Source organism: Neofelis nebulosa, chromosome 2 (genome assembly GCF_028018385.1).
Source record: "Neofelis nebulosa isolate mNeoNeb1 chromosome 2, mNeoNeb1.pri, whole genome shotgun sequence".
NCBI lineage: Eukaryota > Metazoa > Chordata > Mammalia > Carnivora > Felidae > Neofelis > Neofelis nebulosa.
In genome coordinates this window covers 112,408,852-112,422,871 of record NC_080783.1, presented here as the reverse complement: position 1 = coordinate 112,422,871, position 14,020 = coordinate 112,408,852, and positions in this window count along the sequence as shown.

Genomic DNA, 14,020 nt, shown 5'->3' with positions numbered 1-14,020 from the left:
AAAAAAAGTCAATGTATAGAAATCTGTTGCATTTCTGTATACTAAAAATGCAGCAATAGAAAAAGAAGTTAAGAAAACAATCCCATTTACTATTGCACCAAAGATAATGAGATATCTAGAAAAACGTCACCAAAGAGGTGAATCACCTCTACTCTGAAAACTATAAAACACTGATTATTGAAATTGAACACATAAATTGAAGATGACACAAAAAGTGAAAAATATCCCATTCTCATGGATTGGAAGAACAAATATTGTTAAAATGTCTATAATACATAAAGCAATCTCCACATTTAATATAATGCTTATTGAAATAGGACCAGCATTTTTTGCAGAGGTGGAACAAACAGCCCTAAAATTTGAGTGGAACCACAAAAGACACCAAATAACCAAAGCAATCTTGGAAAAGAAAAGCAATGCTAGAAGAGGCGTCACCAATTCAGACTTCAATTTATATTACAAATCTGTAGTGATCAAGACTGTATGGTACTGGCACAAAAAGAGACACAAGGATCAACAGAACAGAATAGAAAATCCAGAAATGAACCCACAACTATACAATTAGTCTTCAACAAAGCAGGGAAGAATACCCAATGGGAAAAGAACAAATGGTGCTGGAAAAACTAGACATCTACATGCAAAATAATGAAACTAGACCAATTTCTTACAACCTACACAAAAATAAATTCAAAATAGATTGAAGTCCTAAATGTGAGATTGGAAACCATTAAAATCTAGAAGAGTAGACAGGCAGTTATTGCTTTGACATTGGCCATAGCAACTTCTTTGTAGATATGTCTCCTGAGGCAAAGGAAACAAAAGCAAAAATAAACTACTGGGATTTAATCAAAATGAAAACCTTCTGAAGAAGAAAGGAAACAATCAACAAAACTAACAGGCAATCTTTGAAATGGGAGAAGATATTTGCAAATGACGTATCTGATAAAGGGTTGGTATCTGAAATATATAAAGAACTTATCAAACTCAACACACCCCAAAATGAACAATCCAAGTTAAAAATGAACAGAAGCCATGGATAGTCATTTCTCCAAATAAGATGGCTAGCAGACACATGAAAAGATGGTTACCATCACTCATCATGAGGTACATACAAATCAAAGCTGCAATGAGATAGGGGAGGGGCCAAGATGGTGGAACAGCATGGAAGTTCACATCTCTCATCTCTGAAATGCAGCCAGATCAACACTAAACCATCTTGCATACCTAGAAAACTGATTTGATGATTAACACAGCAATCTGTACAACCTGAGCCACAGAGCTCAGCAGGTACATGGCCAGGAGAGGTGAACTGGGAGAGAGAGAGAAGCCATGGAGGGCAGGGAGCTATTTTTGCTTGCAGAGAGAGTTTGGATACAGGGGGAGAGTATTGGAAAAGCACACCCCCCAAAAGCAGCTGGAGAGAAAGAGGAAGACTGGAAACAGCCACAAGGGACTGAACAAAAAAGGGAGAAAGGAGAGGGTCTAAATTCCATTAAGACTCTATAAACCGGGGGGGGGGGGGAAATGCAAGAGTCTGAAATTCTTCAGTTCAATACCTGGTGGTGCTCTTCTGGAAAGGGTGAATCTCCAGGAGCAGAGTGTGAGGTCTCAGGGGTCCTTGGGCCACACAGGGAATGGCTGTTCCTTAGTGCAAGGACATTGGTAGAGGCTGTTTGACCTCCCCACAGGCAAAGGTCCCAGTGAACCCTAGAGAACAACCACATTTTCTGGTGTTGGAACAAGAACATTAAGGGTGAAGCTTGGCACCAGATGTGTGTTGTGATTTACCACAATCCCTAAAACACTGCTGCTACACAATAGCACAAACTTTTTCTGGGGTGGGCTGGTATCCAGCCAGAGTCTCTGGGCATTGGCAGCAGCATAGTCTCAGAACATTCCTGGGGGTGGGCTGGCACTTGGCCATTGTTCAGCGAGGTCCTCCCTCAGAGAGTCAGAGCAGGTCAAAACCACAGTCCCTCAGAAGTGAGGGATTGGGAAACACCGCCCATCTGAGATAAAACTCAGGAGGGATGTGCTGCCTGGCAACATGATGGCTTGATCAGGGACAGTGTAGAAGTGGGGAGAGGATGGAAGCCAGAGACAAAGGAGGGGTGCTTGATTGCGGTCAGGGACAGCACAGAGTTCTGATACTAGAGACTAGGTAGCTGGGTGATGCCATTTTCACCCTTCCTGCACATATGTATACATGCCTCCATGAGCCAAAACAATCCACTCCAGTAAGTTAAGCAACACCATCTAGTGGAGAATGGACTGCTACACTGAACCCCGCCCAACTGGGCCAAACATGTTCTTGAGGAACACCACAACTCTCTCCTCCTGCTTAGTTAATAGACTATAAAGTGCTTCATAGTTTGACTTTATAGGAAACCGGATGTAATTTCAATCATATTACATTCTGTTCACTGGTCCATCTGTTCAATTTTTTTTTCTTTTTCTTTTCTTATTCTTGAATACAGAAAGAGAAAAACTTTATTTTTATTTTCCATTTCTGGAAAAAAGATTTTTTTTCTACTTTAATTTTAATTTCTTTAATTTTTTCTACTATATTTTTACTTTTTGGTAAATTTTTAAAATTCCATTTTACTTTCATTTCATCTTATTATATTTTATTGTATTCATTTTTTCAAGTTTTCAAATGTTTTCCTTTTTTTCTTTCTGTTTTCTTTTCTTATCTTTCCTTTTTTTTTCTATAATCTATCAAGCTTCCTTCAGCAACCAGACCAAAACACACCTAGGATATAGTCTTCTTGATTTGATTTTTTTGTTTTTAACTTTTAATTTTTTACTTTATAAATTCATTTTCTTTCCTCAAAATGATGAAATAAAGGAATTCACTCCAAAAGAAAGAACAGAAAGGAATTAGAGCCAGGGACTTAATAAACACAGATACAAGCAAGATGTCTAAACCAGAATTTAGAATTATGATAATAAGAATACTATCTGGGGTTGAAAATAGATTAGAATCCCTTTCTGTGGAGATAAAAGAAGTAAAAGCTAGTCAGAATGAAATTAAAAATTTTATAACTGAGCTGCAATCTCAATTGGATGCCACAGAGCAAGGATGAATGAAGCAAAGCAGCAAATCAGCAACAGAGAGGACAAACTTAAGGAGATAATGAAACAGAAAAAAAGAAGGACACTAAGGCAAAAGAGCATAATTTAAGAATTAGAGAACTCAGTGACTCATTAAAAAAATAATATCAGAATCACAGGGGTCCCATAAAATGAAGAGACAGAAAAAGTGGTGAAAGTTTTATGTGAGCAAATCATAGTGGAAAACTTTCCTAACCTGGGGAAAGACACAGACATCAAAATCCAGGAAGCACAGAGAACTCCCATTAGATTCAACAAAAACTGAATATCAACAAATCATACCATAGTAAAATTCACAAACACTCAGAAAAGGAAAGAATCATGAAAGTAGCAAGGGAAATAAAGTCCTTAACCTACAAGGGAAGACAGATCAGGTTTGTGGAAGGATAACAAATACTTGGAGTCTAAAGAATATCCTACTAAAGAATAAATGGGCTAACCAAGAAGTTAAAGAGGAAATTCAAAAGTACATGGAAGCCAATGAAAATGATAACAACACATCCCAAAAGCTCTGGGATGCAGCAAAGGCTGCATAAGAGGGAAGCCTATGGCAATCCAGGTCTTCCTAAAGCAGGAATAAAGGTCTCAGATACACAACCTAAGCTTACACCTTAAAAAGCTGGAAAAAGAACAGCAAATAAAACCCAAAACAGCAGAAGACAGGAAATAATAAAGATTAGAGCAGAAATCAATGCTATCAAAACCAACCAACCAACCAACCAAACAAAAAGCAGTGGAGCATTTCAATGAAACCAGGAGCTGGTTCTTTGAAAGAATTAACAAAATTGATAAACCCCTAGCCAGTTTGATCAAAAATAAAAAAAGGAAAGGACCCAAATAAATAAAATCAATAATGAAAGAGGAAAGGTCACAACAAACACAGCAGAAATACAAACAATAATAAAAGAATATTATGAGCAATTATACACGAATAAAATGGGCCATCTGGAAGAAATGGTCAATTCCTAGAAACATATGAACTACCAAACTGAAACATGAAGAAATAGAAAATTTGAACAGACCCATTAACAGGAAAGAAATCAAATTAGTAATCAAAAATCTCCTAAAAAACCAGAGTCGAGGGCCAGATGGCTTTCCAGGGGAATTCTACCAAACACTTAAAGAAGAGTTAACACCTATTCTTTTGCAACTGTTCCAAAAATTGCAAACGGAAGGAAAATGTCCTAACTCATACTATGAAGCCAGTATTACATTTGTTCCAAAACCAGACAAAGACCCCACTAAGAAGGAGAACTACAGACCAATTTCCCTAATGAACATGGTTGCAAAAATCCTCAAAAAGATACTAGCCAACCAGATCCAAATGCAGAGAAAACATTTGACAAAATACAGCACCCTTTCTTAATAAAAACCCTCAAGAAAGTAGGAATAGAAAGATCATACCACAAGATCATAAAAGCCGTATATGAAAGACCCACTGCTAATATCATCCTCAATGAGGAAAAACTGAGACCTTACCCCCTAAGGTCAGAAACAAGACAGGGATGTCCACTCTTGCCACTGTTATTTGACATAGTATGGAAGTCTTAGCCTTAGCAGCAGACAACACAAAGGAATAAAAGGCGTCCAAATCTGCAAGTTTCACTCTTCACAGACGACATGATACTCTATATGGAAACGCAAAAGATTCCACAAAATAACTGCTAGAACTGATCCATGAATTCAGCAAAGTCGCAGGATATAAAATCAATGTGCAGACATTAGTTGCATTCCCATACAACAATAATGAAGCAACAGAAAGAGAAATCAAGGAATTGATCGCATTTACAATTGCACCAAAAACCATAAAGTACCTAGGAATAAACCTAACAAAAGTGAAAATCTATATACTGAAAACTAGAAAGCTTATGAAAGAAATTGAAGAATACACAAAAAAACTGGGAAAACATTCCATGCTCCTGGATTGGAAGAACAAACATTTTTAAAATGTCAATACTACCCAAAGCAATCTACATATTCAATGCAATCCCTATCAAAATATCACCAGCATTCTTCACAGCGCTAGAACAATCCTAAAATTTCTACTGAACCAGAAAATACCCTGAATAGCCAAAGAAATCTTGAAAAAGAAAACTGAAGCTGGAGGCATCACAATCCCAGACTTCAAGATATATTACAAAGCTGTAATTGTCAATACAGTATGGTACTGACAGAAAAACAGACACTCAGATCAATGGAACAGAATAGAGAGCCCAGAAATAGACTCACAAACATATGGTAAACTAATCTTTGACAAAGCAGGAAAGGATATCCAAGACAGTCTTCTCAGCAAATTGTGCTGGGAAAACTGGACAGTGACATGCAGAAAAATGAACCTGGACCACTTTCTTACACCCCACACAGACACACACGCAGACACACAGACACACACACACACACACACACACACACACACACAGAAAAAAAAAACTTAAAATGGATGAAAGACCTAAACATAAGACAGGAAGCCATCAAAATCCTGGAGGAGAAAGCGGGCAACAACCTCTTTGACCTCAGCTGCAGCAACTTCTTACTCAACACATTTCCAGAGGCAAGGGAAAGAAAAGCAAAAATGAACTATTGGGACCTCATGAAGATAAAAAAACTTCTGCACAGCAAAGGAAACAATCAGCAAAACTAAAAAGCAACTGACAGAATGAGAGAAGATATTTGCAAATGATATATCAGATAAAGGGTTAGTATCCAAAATCTATAAAGAACTTATCAAATTCAACACCTCAAAAATGAACAATCCAGAAAAGAAATGAGCAAAAGGCATGAATAGATAATTTTCCAAAGAATACATCCAGATGGCTAACAGATATATGAACAAATGCTTAACATCACTCATTATCAGGGAAATACAAATCAAAACCACAATGAGATACCACCTCACACCTGTCAGGATGGCTTACGTTAATACCTCAGACAACAACAGGTGTTGGCGAGAATGCTGAGAAAGAGGATCTCTTTTGCACTGCTGGCCAGAATGAAAACTGGTGCACTCTGGAAAACAGTATGGAGGTTACTCAAAAAATTAAAAACAGAACTATCCTATGATCCAGCAATTGCACTACTAGGCTTTTATCCAAGGAATACAGGTATGCTGTTTCGAAAGGGCACATGTACCCCCATGTTTATAGCAGCACTATTGACAATGGCCAAAGTATGGAAAAAGTCCAAATGTCCCTCAATGGATAAAGAAGGTATATATATATATATATATATATATATATATATATACACACACACACACCACACACACAATGGAGCATTGCTCGGCAATAAAAAAGAATGAAATCTTCCCATTTGCAACTACATGGATGGAACTGGAAAGTATTATGCTAAACAAAATTAGTAAGTCACAGAAAGACAAATATCATACGACTTCACTCATATGAGGAATTTAAGATACAAAACAGATAACCATAAGGGAAGAGAAGCAAAAATAACATAAAAACAGGGAAGAGTACGAAACAAGAGACTCTTAAATATAGAGAACAAACAGAGGGTTGCTGGAGGGGTTATGGGAAGGGGGATGGTCTAAATGGGTAAGGGGCATTAAGGAATCTACTCTTGAAATCATTGTTGCACTATATGCTAACTAACTTGGATGTAAATAAAAATAAATTATTTAATTAAAAAAACTAAAAAAAAAATAAAACCTCAAAGAAAGAAAGAAAGAAAGAAAGAAAGAAAGAAAGAAAGAAACAATAGAATAGTATAGTGAACCAAAAAAAAAATTGTGATGAAATACAATTTCACACCTGTCAGAATGGCTAAATTCAACAACCCATGAAACGACAGGTCTTAGTGAGAATGTGGAGAAAAGGGAACCCTCTTGCACTGTTGGTAGAAATCAAACTGGAGGAGCCATTCTGGAAAAACATTATGGAGTTTCCTCAAAAAATTAAACATAAAACTACCCAATGATCCAGCAATTGTACTACTAGGTTTCACCCAAAGCATACAAAAACACTAATTTGAAAGGATACATGAACCCTAATGTTTATAGCAGCATTATCCACAATAGCTAAATTATGGAAAGAGCCCAAACATACATCAACTGATGAATGGATAAAAAAAGAAATGGTCTATATATAACGGAATGTTACTCAGCCATAGAAAAAGAATTGTATTTGCCATTTGTAATGACGTGGATGAAGCTAGAAAGTATTATACTAAGCAAAATAGTCAGAAAAACAAATATCACATGATTTCACACATATGTGGAATAAACAAGCATAGGGAAAAGAAGAGATAGGGACTGGGAAACCACAAGAACTCTTACCTATAGAGAAATAACTGATGGTTACCAAAGTGGAAGTAGGTGGGGTGATGGATTAAATAGGTAATGGGGATTAAGGGGCTCATTTGTTGTGATGAGCACAGGGCATTGTATGGAAGTGTTGACTCAACTATATTGTATACCTGACTAATAACACACTGTATGTTAAGTAATTGGAATATAAATAAAAACTTTTTTAAAAACTTAAAAAAATAACATGTTAAAAATTAAATAAAAAATAAATAAATTACAAATTCAACTTTCTTTTTTTTTTCAATATATGAAATTTATTGTCAAATTGGGTTCCATACAACACCCAGTGCTCATCCCAAAAGGTGCCCTCTTCAATACCCATCACCCACCCTCGCCTCCCTCCCACCCCCCATCAACCCTCAGTTTGTTCTCAGTTTTTAACAGTCTCTTATGCTTTGGCTCTCTCCCACTCTAACCTCTTTTTTTTTTTCTTCCCCTCCCCCATGGGTTTCTGTTAAGTTTCTCAGGATCCACATAAGAGTGAAACCATATGGTATCTGTCTTTCTCTGTATGGCTTATTTCACTTAGCATCACACTCTCCAGTTCCATCCACGTTGCTACAAAAGGCCATATTTCGTTCTTTCTCATTACCACGTAGTATTCCATTGTGTATATAAACCACAATTTCTTTATCTATTCATCAGTTGATGGACATTTAGGCTTTTTCCATAATTTGGCTATTGTTGAGAGTGCTGCTATAAACATTGGGGTACAAGTGCCCCTCTGCATCAGTACTCCTGTATCCCTTGGGTAAATTCCTAGCAGTGCTATTGCTGGGTCATAGGGTAGGTCTATTTTTAATTTTCTGAGGAACCTCCACACTGCTTTCCAGAGCGGCTGCTCCAATTTGCATTCCCATCAACAGTGCAAGAGGGTTCCGTTTCTCCACATCCTCTCCAGCATCTATAGTCTCCTGATTTGTTCATTTTGGCCACTCTGATTGGCGTGAGGTGATATCTGAGTGTGGTTTTGATATGTATTTCCCTGATAAGGAGCGACGAATTCAACTTTCTTTAAGCTATGGGAATAATCACATTATCTCTTTCATAGTGCGTATGTTCTGGTAATTTGTGCTTTTTAGCAATTGTTCCATTTTGTGTACATTACATATTAATATATGAAGAATTTTTATAGTCTATTCTTATTATTCTCTTAATGGCTGCAGAGTTTGTTTTGATACCCCCTGTGTCATTCCTTTTACTGGTAATGTGGTAATGTGTATGTTTTCTCTCCTTATTGCTTCCTCCTTCCCTTCCCCCCCCCCCACAGCCTTTCTCTCTTTAACACACACGCATACACACACACACACACACACACACACACACGAGAGATTTTCAATTTTATTCATTCTCCAAAGAGTCAACTTTTTGTATAATTGATTAATTTTATGTTTTTTTCTGTTTTTAAATTTCTTGAGTTTCCCTTTATTCTTGAAGGAGAATTCAAAAATTGAAAATAATTCTGGGGTGGGGGGCATCTCGGTGGCACAGTTAGTTAAGCATTCAACTCTTGATTTCATCTCAGGTTCATGAGCTTGATCACTATGTGGGGCTGTGTTGACAGTGCAGAGCCTGCTTTGGATTCTCTCTCTCCCTCATTCTTTAACCTTCACCCACTACCACTGTCCGCCCCCCTCTGAATGAATGAATGAATGAATGAATAATAAATAAACAAACAAACTTTTAAAAATTCTGGACAGTTTTTTTTTTCTTTCAGTGCTTAAAAAAACAAACAAAAAAACAAAAAACAAAAAAAACCATGTGCCACCTCCATCTGGTCTCCACAGGTTTCTGATGAGAAACTGAGTGTCATTCATTTTTTTTTCTTGTTGCTTAAATGCATTATGTGTGTGTGTGTTTGTGTGTGTGTGTATGTGTTTAGTTTTCAGACATTTGACTAGATGTTTGCTGACATGGATATCTTTAGGTTTACACTGTTTTAGTTTTATTTATATTTTTGAACAAGTAGGTTAATATCTTTTGCCAAATTTGGAAATTTTGCAATCATTATTTCTCTGTATTTATTTTTGGCTCCACACTCTTTCCCCTCTTCTTCCTCCTTCTGTGGACCTGATCATAGAAATATTAGATCTTTTGTCACAATCTCACAGGTATTTGAGGTTCTGTTAATTTTTTAACTATTTTCCTTCTTTTGTTCAGGTTGTAATTTCTTCTGCTTTTCTACCTTCAAATTCCCTGATTCTGTGTCATCACCACTTTCCTGCTGAAGTCACCTACCAAGTTTTTTGTTGCGACTATTGTATTTTTAAATGCTAAAATTTTCTTTTTGTTCTCCTTTATATCTTTTTTTTTTCTTTTCTGAGACTCTATTTCATTTGTTCCTAGAATGTTCATAATTGTTTGCTAACGCATTTTTAGGATGACTGTTTCAAACTTTTTGTCAGACAATTTCAACATCTCTGTCATCTTGGTATTTGGATCTGTTGATTGTCTTTTATCACTCAAGTTGAGATTTTCCTGGTTATTTATATTATAAGTGATTTCAATTGTATCCTGTTGACTTTGGATAATATGAAACTCTTGATCTTATTTAAATCCATTTAGCCATCTTTTGATGCCACATTAATGAAGAAGAGGTCACTACCCGGGTCCTGCTTAGGTGGGGGGTAAAATACCAGGTTTTTCACTCTGCCTACTCTAAACTTTGGTGGGGAGAGATGCACCTCATTACAGCTAGACAGAGGTAGGTGTTCTGCTTCCCCACTAGGTCTCTGCTGGTATCACACTTTCTGGGAGAAAGTGCCTTGTTATTGCTTTCCATTTGGCATACACTGATACCACGGTGGAGTGATTGTCCTTATTGCTATCAGTCAGAGTTGTCAGTCCCAGCTTCCTACATGACTTTTTAGACACCACCCTGATGGTGGTGTCTAAAACAAATGGATGCCATTTTTGTTTGTGCCCATTGGCATTTCTCAGATGAATTTCCTCAGCACATAATCTGTAATATACAGAGCAAAAAGAATACCCAAACAACTCACTACTTTATCATGCTTTGGTTCCTGAGTCCTCTAGCCAATTTGTCTCCTCTCAACTTTTAAGCCTTTTGATATTTATATCTATAATGCCCAGTGTTTTCAGTGTTCTTGAGAAAGAAGTAGGGAGAAATGTGTTTAATCAGTCTTGTGCAGGAACCAAAAACACTAAGTCAATTTTGATTCCCTCCCCCTCATTATGGTGTGTGATTTTCTGCTTCTTTGCATTCCTAGAATTTTTTATTGGATGTCAAACATTGTAAATTTTGACATTTTGGGTACTGGATAGTTTTGCATACCTATAAATACTCTTGAATTTTCTCCCCCCAACCTTTCCCAGGACACAGTTAAGTTGACTGGAAACAGTTTGATTATTTTATGGCTTGTTTTTAGTTCCCATAGAGTGTTGTCTACACCCAGTTTTTATCACTATTGAGAAAAGAACCTTCGTTGTACTCTGAGATACCATTAGTCACAAGATTTTCCTACCCTAGCTTTTGAGAACAAACACTGTATTGGACCCCATTTAAGCTCCAGACACTCTTCCCCCTGATTTTTTCAGATAGTTCTTCCTCAGGCCTTGTATAGTTTCCTCATATGCAGGCATTCGCTGATCATTATTCAGGTTGACACTGGAAGGTAGCCTTTGTAGATCTCTATGCTTCTCTCTGTGCATCTCCTCTTTGGTATTCTGCCCTGTGAACTTAGGCTGCCTTACCTTCTCTTGACTCTCAGTTCTGTTGAATCAGGGAGACAACCAATTTCTTCTTGGTTCTCTGTCTTTGCACTGTGGGCCAAACTCTTTCTCCAGGTGGTAATCTGGGATAACCTTAGGGCTGGCGTTGTTGTTATTGTATCCCCACCACCACCATTTCTCAGGAATCACTGTCCTTCAATGCCTTATTGCCCATTGTCTTGAGAGTAATTGTTCCATATAGTTTTCCTGTATTTTTAAAAGATGTTTCAAGAAGGAAGATAAGTCCAATTCCAGTTACTCCATCTTGGTACAAACAAAAGTCTTAAAGAAGGATTTTTAACCTTGGACAGAATACCCACCACTTAAATATTAATAGAGCAGAAGGCATCATAAATGAAGTACTAGGCACTCAAAAGAAGTTCACAGAGTCCAGCATGTCCTCATAGCTCTTCACACAGCTGGGTCTCCATTGGAATGAATATCAACACTCAAGCTGGTGTATGGTAGGGACAAAATTCTTGATATTAGGAATTTAACTTTCTGGCTATGTAAAGATAAAAAGAATAAAGAACATCAGTGTAGATGTTTCAAGTTGAGGCATTCATTTTTTCCAGAGAATTGTATATCACGGGGCATTCAAACACAACTTGAAAATTGAGATCAGTTGGAGTAAGTTTTTAAGGGATAAATTGAGGGGTATCTGGGTGACTTATTTGGTTAAGCACCTGATTCTTGATTTCAACAATTTCAGCCCAGATCATGATATCACAGTTCCTCATTGGGCTCCATGATAAAAGTGTAGAGTCTGTTTGGGATTCTCTCTCTCTCTCTGTCCCTACCCCACTTTCTCTTTCTCTCCCCTCCCCTCTCCCTCTGTCTCCCTTTTTCCAAAATAAAATAATAAACTTTAGAAAAGGGGGTCAGTTTATAGGGAGGTCTTTCTGAAGTTGCTCCAAGATGGATACCAAAACTCAAACTCACACCCTTGAGTTTCCCTAAAAACAAACAGGGAAAATAACAAGAAATGTGCTTAGAGAAGGCAGGGGGTGAGATAGAAAATACAGATAAATTTATTCATTCATTCATTTATCATCCATGTACTTATAACATATTGATGTTATAAGTGATGATTGATCTATTATATTCATCCATTATGTGGCAAGTTTTATACTAAATATTTGGCAAAGGAAGGGGAACCTCTTCTGCTATAATTTCAGCGTTCCCAACTTTATGGTCACCAGACCTCCCCATACAACATATTTCACCCCCACCATGTGTATACAATAGTCCTCTGATGGTCTCTGTACTACTACCACATTGCCATCTTTCCTGAGGGTCCGGCCCACCAGAGGGGATCTAGGCCTCCTAACGTTCTAACAGTCACCTCTTTAACCTGGGCCTGATTTCATGAATTCTAAGCCAAGACTGAAGTCTGAAGGGACTTTCCAGTAAGTGAAAGTATGAGGAGTCAAGTGGGAAAGAGGGTCTAAACAGGACTCACAAAGAACAAATAATTTTTCTGCCTCCAGAATACACACTTTTCTCCAAAACCTGAAATCTACCTTTGGATAAAGTCTTTCTTTACAAAGCAAGCTGACTTTTCTTGATTTTTCTAGATTTCTGTTTGTTCAGCTTCTTGTTTGAGTGGGGGTGAGGATAAGCACTTTGATTTGAATAACAAATCCTAAACAGGATTTTTGTGAAAATTCAGGAAGCTAATCTATCTAAAAATCTTGCAACAAAATGGAAACCCACTATTTGCTCAGTTGGATTTTAGCCAAAGGGAAAAGTCTCATGAAAATATTATTCTACATTTTTCCCAAGATGAAAATTTTCCAAAGCTATGAGGTTTACAAAGTAAAATAGTAATGAACCCACATGATGAACTTCCCATTTCTTTTGCTTCTGGAGAATTGACAGGTACCATACTACACTGTTTATAGAGTGTAGTCAACCAAGACACCTCTAACTTTCCAGAGAACTCTAAATCTTGGAGTTAGAGAAAGAAAAATTAAAGTTGCCACCTATCCCAGACCAGCTGTGCCTCCTCACTGCCAGATTATTCACATAGAATGTGAAAAATATTGCCAGGCTCCTGGGTTCTCCATCTGCCACCAGCTCAGCACATGCTTGTGTGGAAGCTCCTGGCAGAGTCCAAGATTTTCTACACTTTTCCATTGAGATTACTCTCATTCTAACCAATGCCCTTGTTTTAATCCTGGGGGTCTATGTGCTAAAGCTTCATATACATCTTGGCTAATACTTTACTATAGTGGCCTAGAAAATCAAGACAGTTCAAAAACTAGGCCATATATTATTTGTACAGGAAAGTGACTTGCATATATTGCTATTTGATGTTTCTAGTTACTTCTATCTGTACATAAGCTTCACTTCAGTTGAACTCCTTTTCTGGCCCAAAGTTCACCCTTAACTATAATCTATTCCTTTCCATCCTGCAGTATGAGGAGAGAGGCTCTTGCCCCCACACCTGGGGCAGGAGGGAAGAAGTTTCTGCAGATTCACTGACCAGATCCCCATCCCTGTTTTCATCATAGACACAACACTACAGGCTCTCCCACCCACACGCCGTCTTGGCATGGCAGCATTCTGTCACATTCATGTAGCTCTGTTTTGCCAGCTTTGGACATATATACCTGAGTGCAGTTTGGCCTGATAAAGGGGACCCACACCCTGGTTCTAGACACACCTGGTTCAAACCCAGTTTCAACCTAAATAAGTGATTCTGGCTAAATAACATACTCTCTCAAATCTTACTTCCTTTGCCAGTTAAATAGGGATAGTAAAATGAATTATTATGGATGGTTTTGAGGATTAAATGAAATAATATGTGCCTAATGGGTATAATGCCCAATAATGTTAATTTCCCCTTCT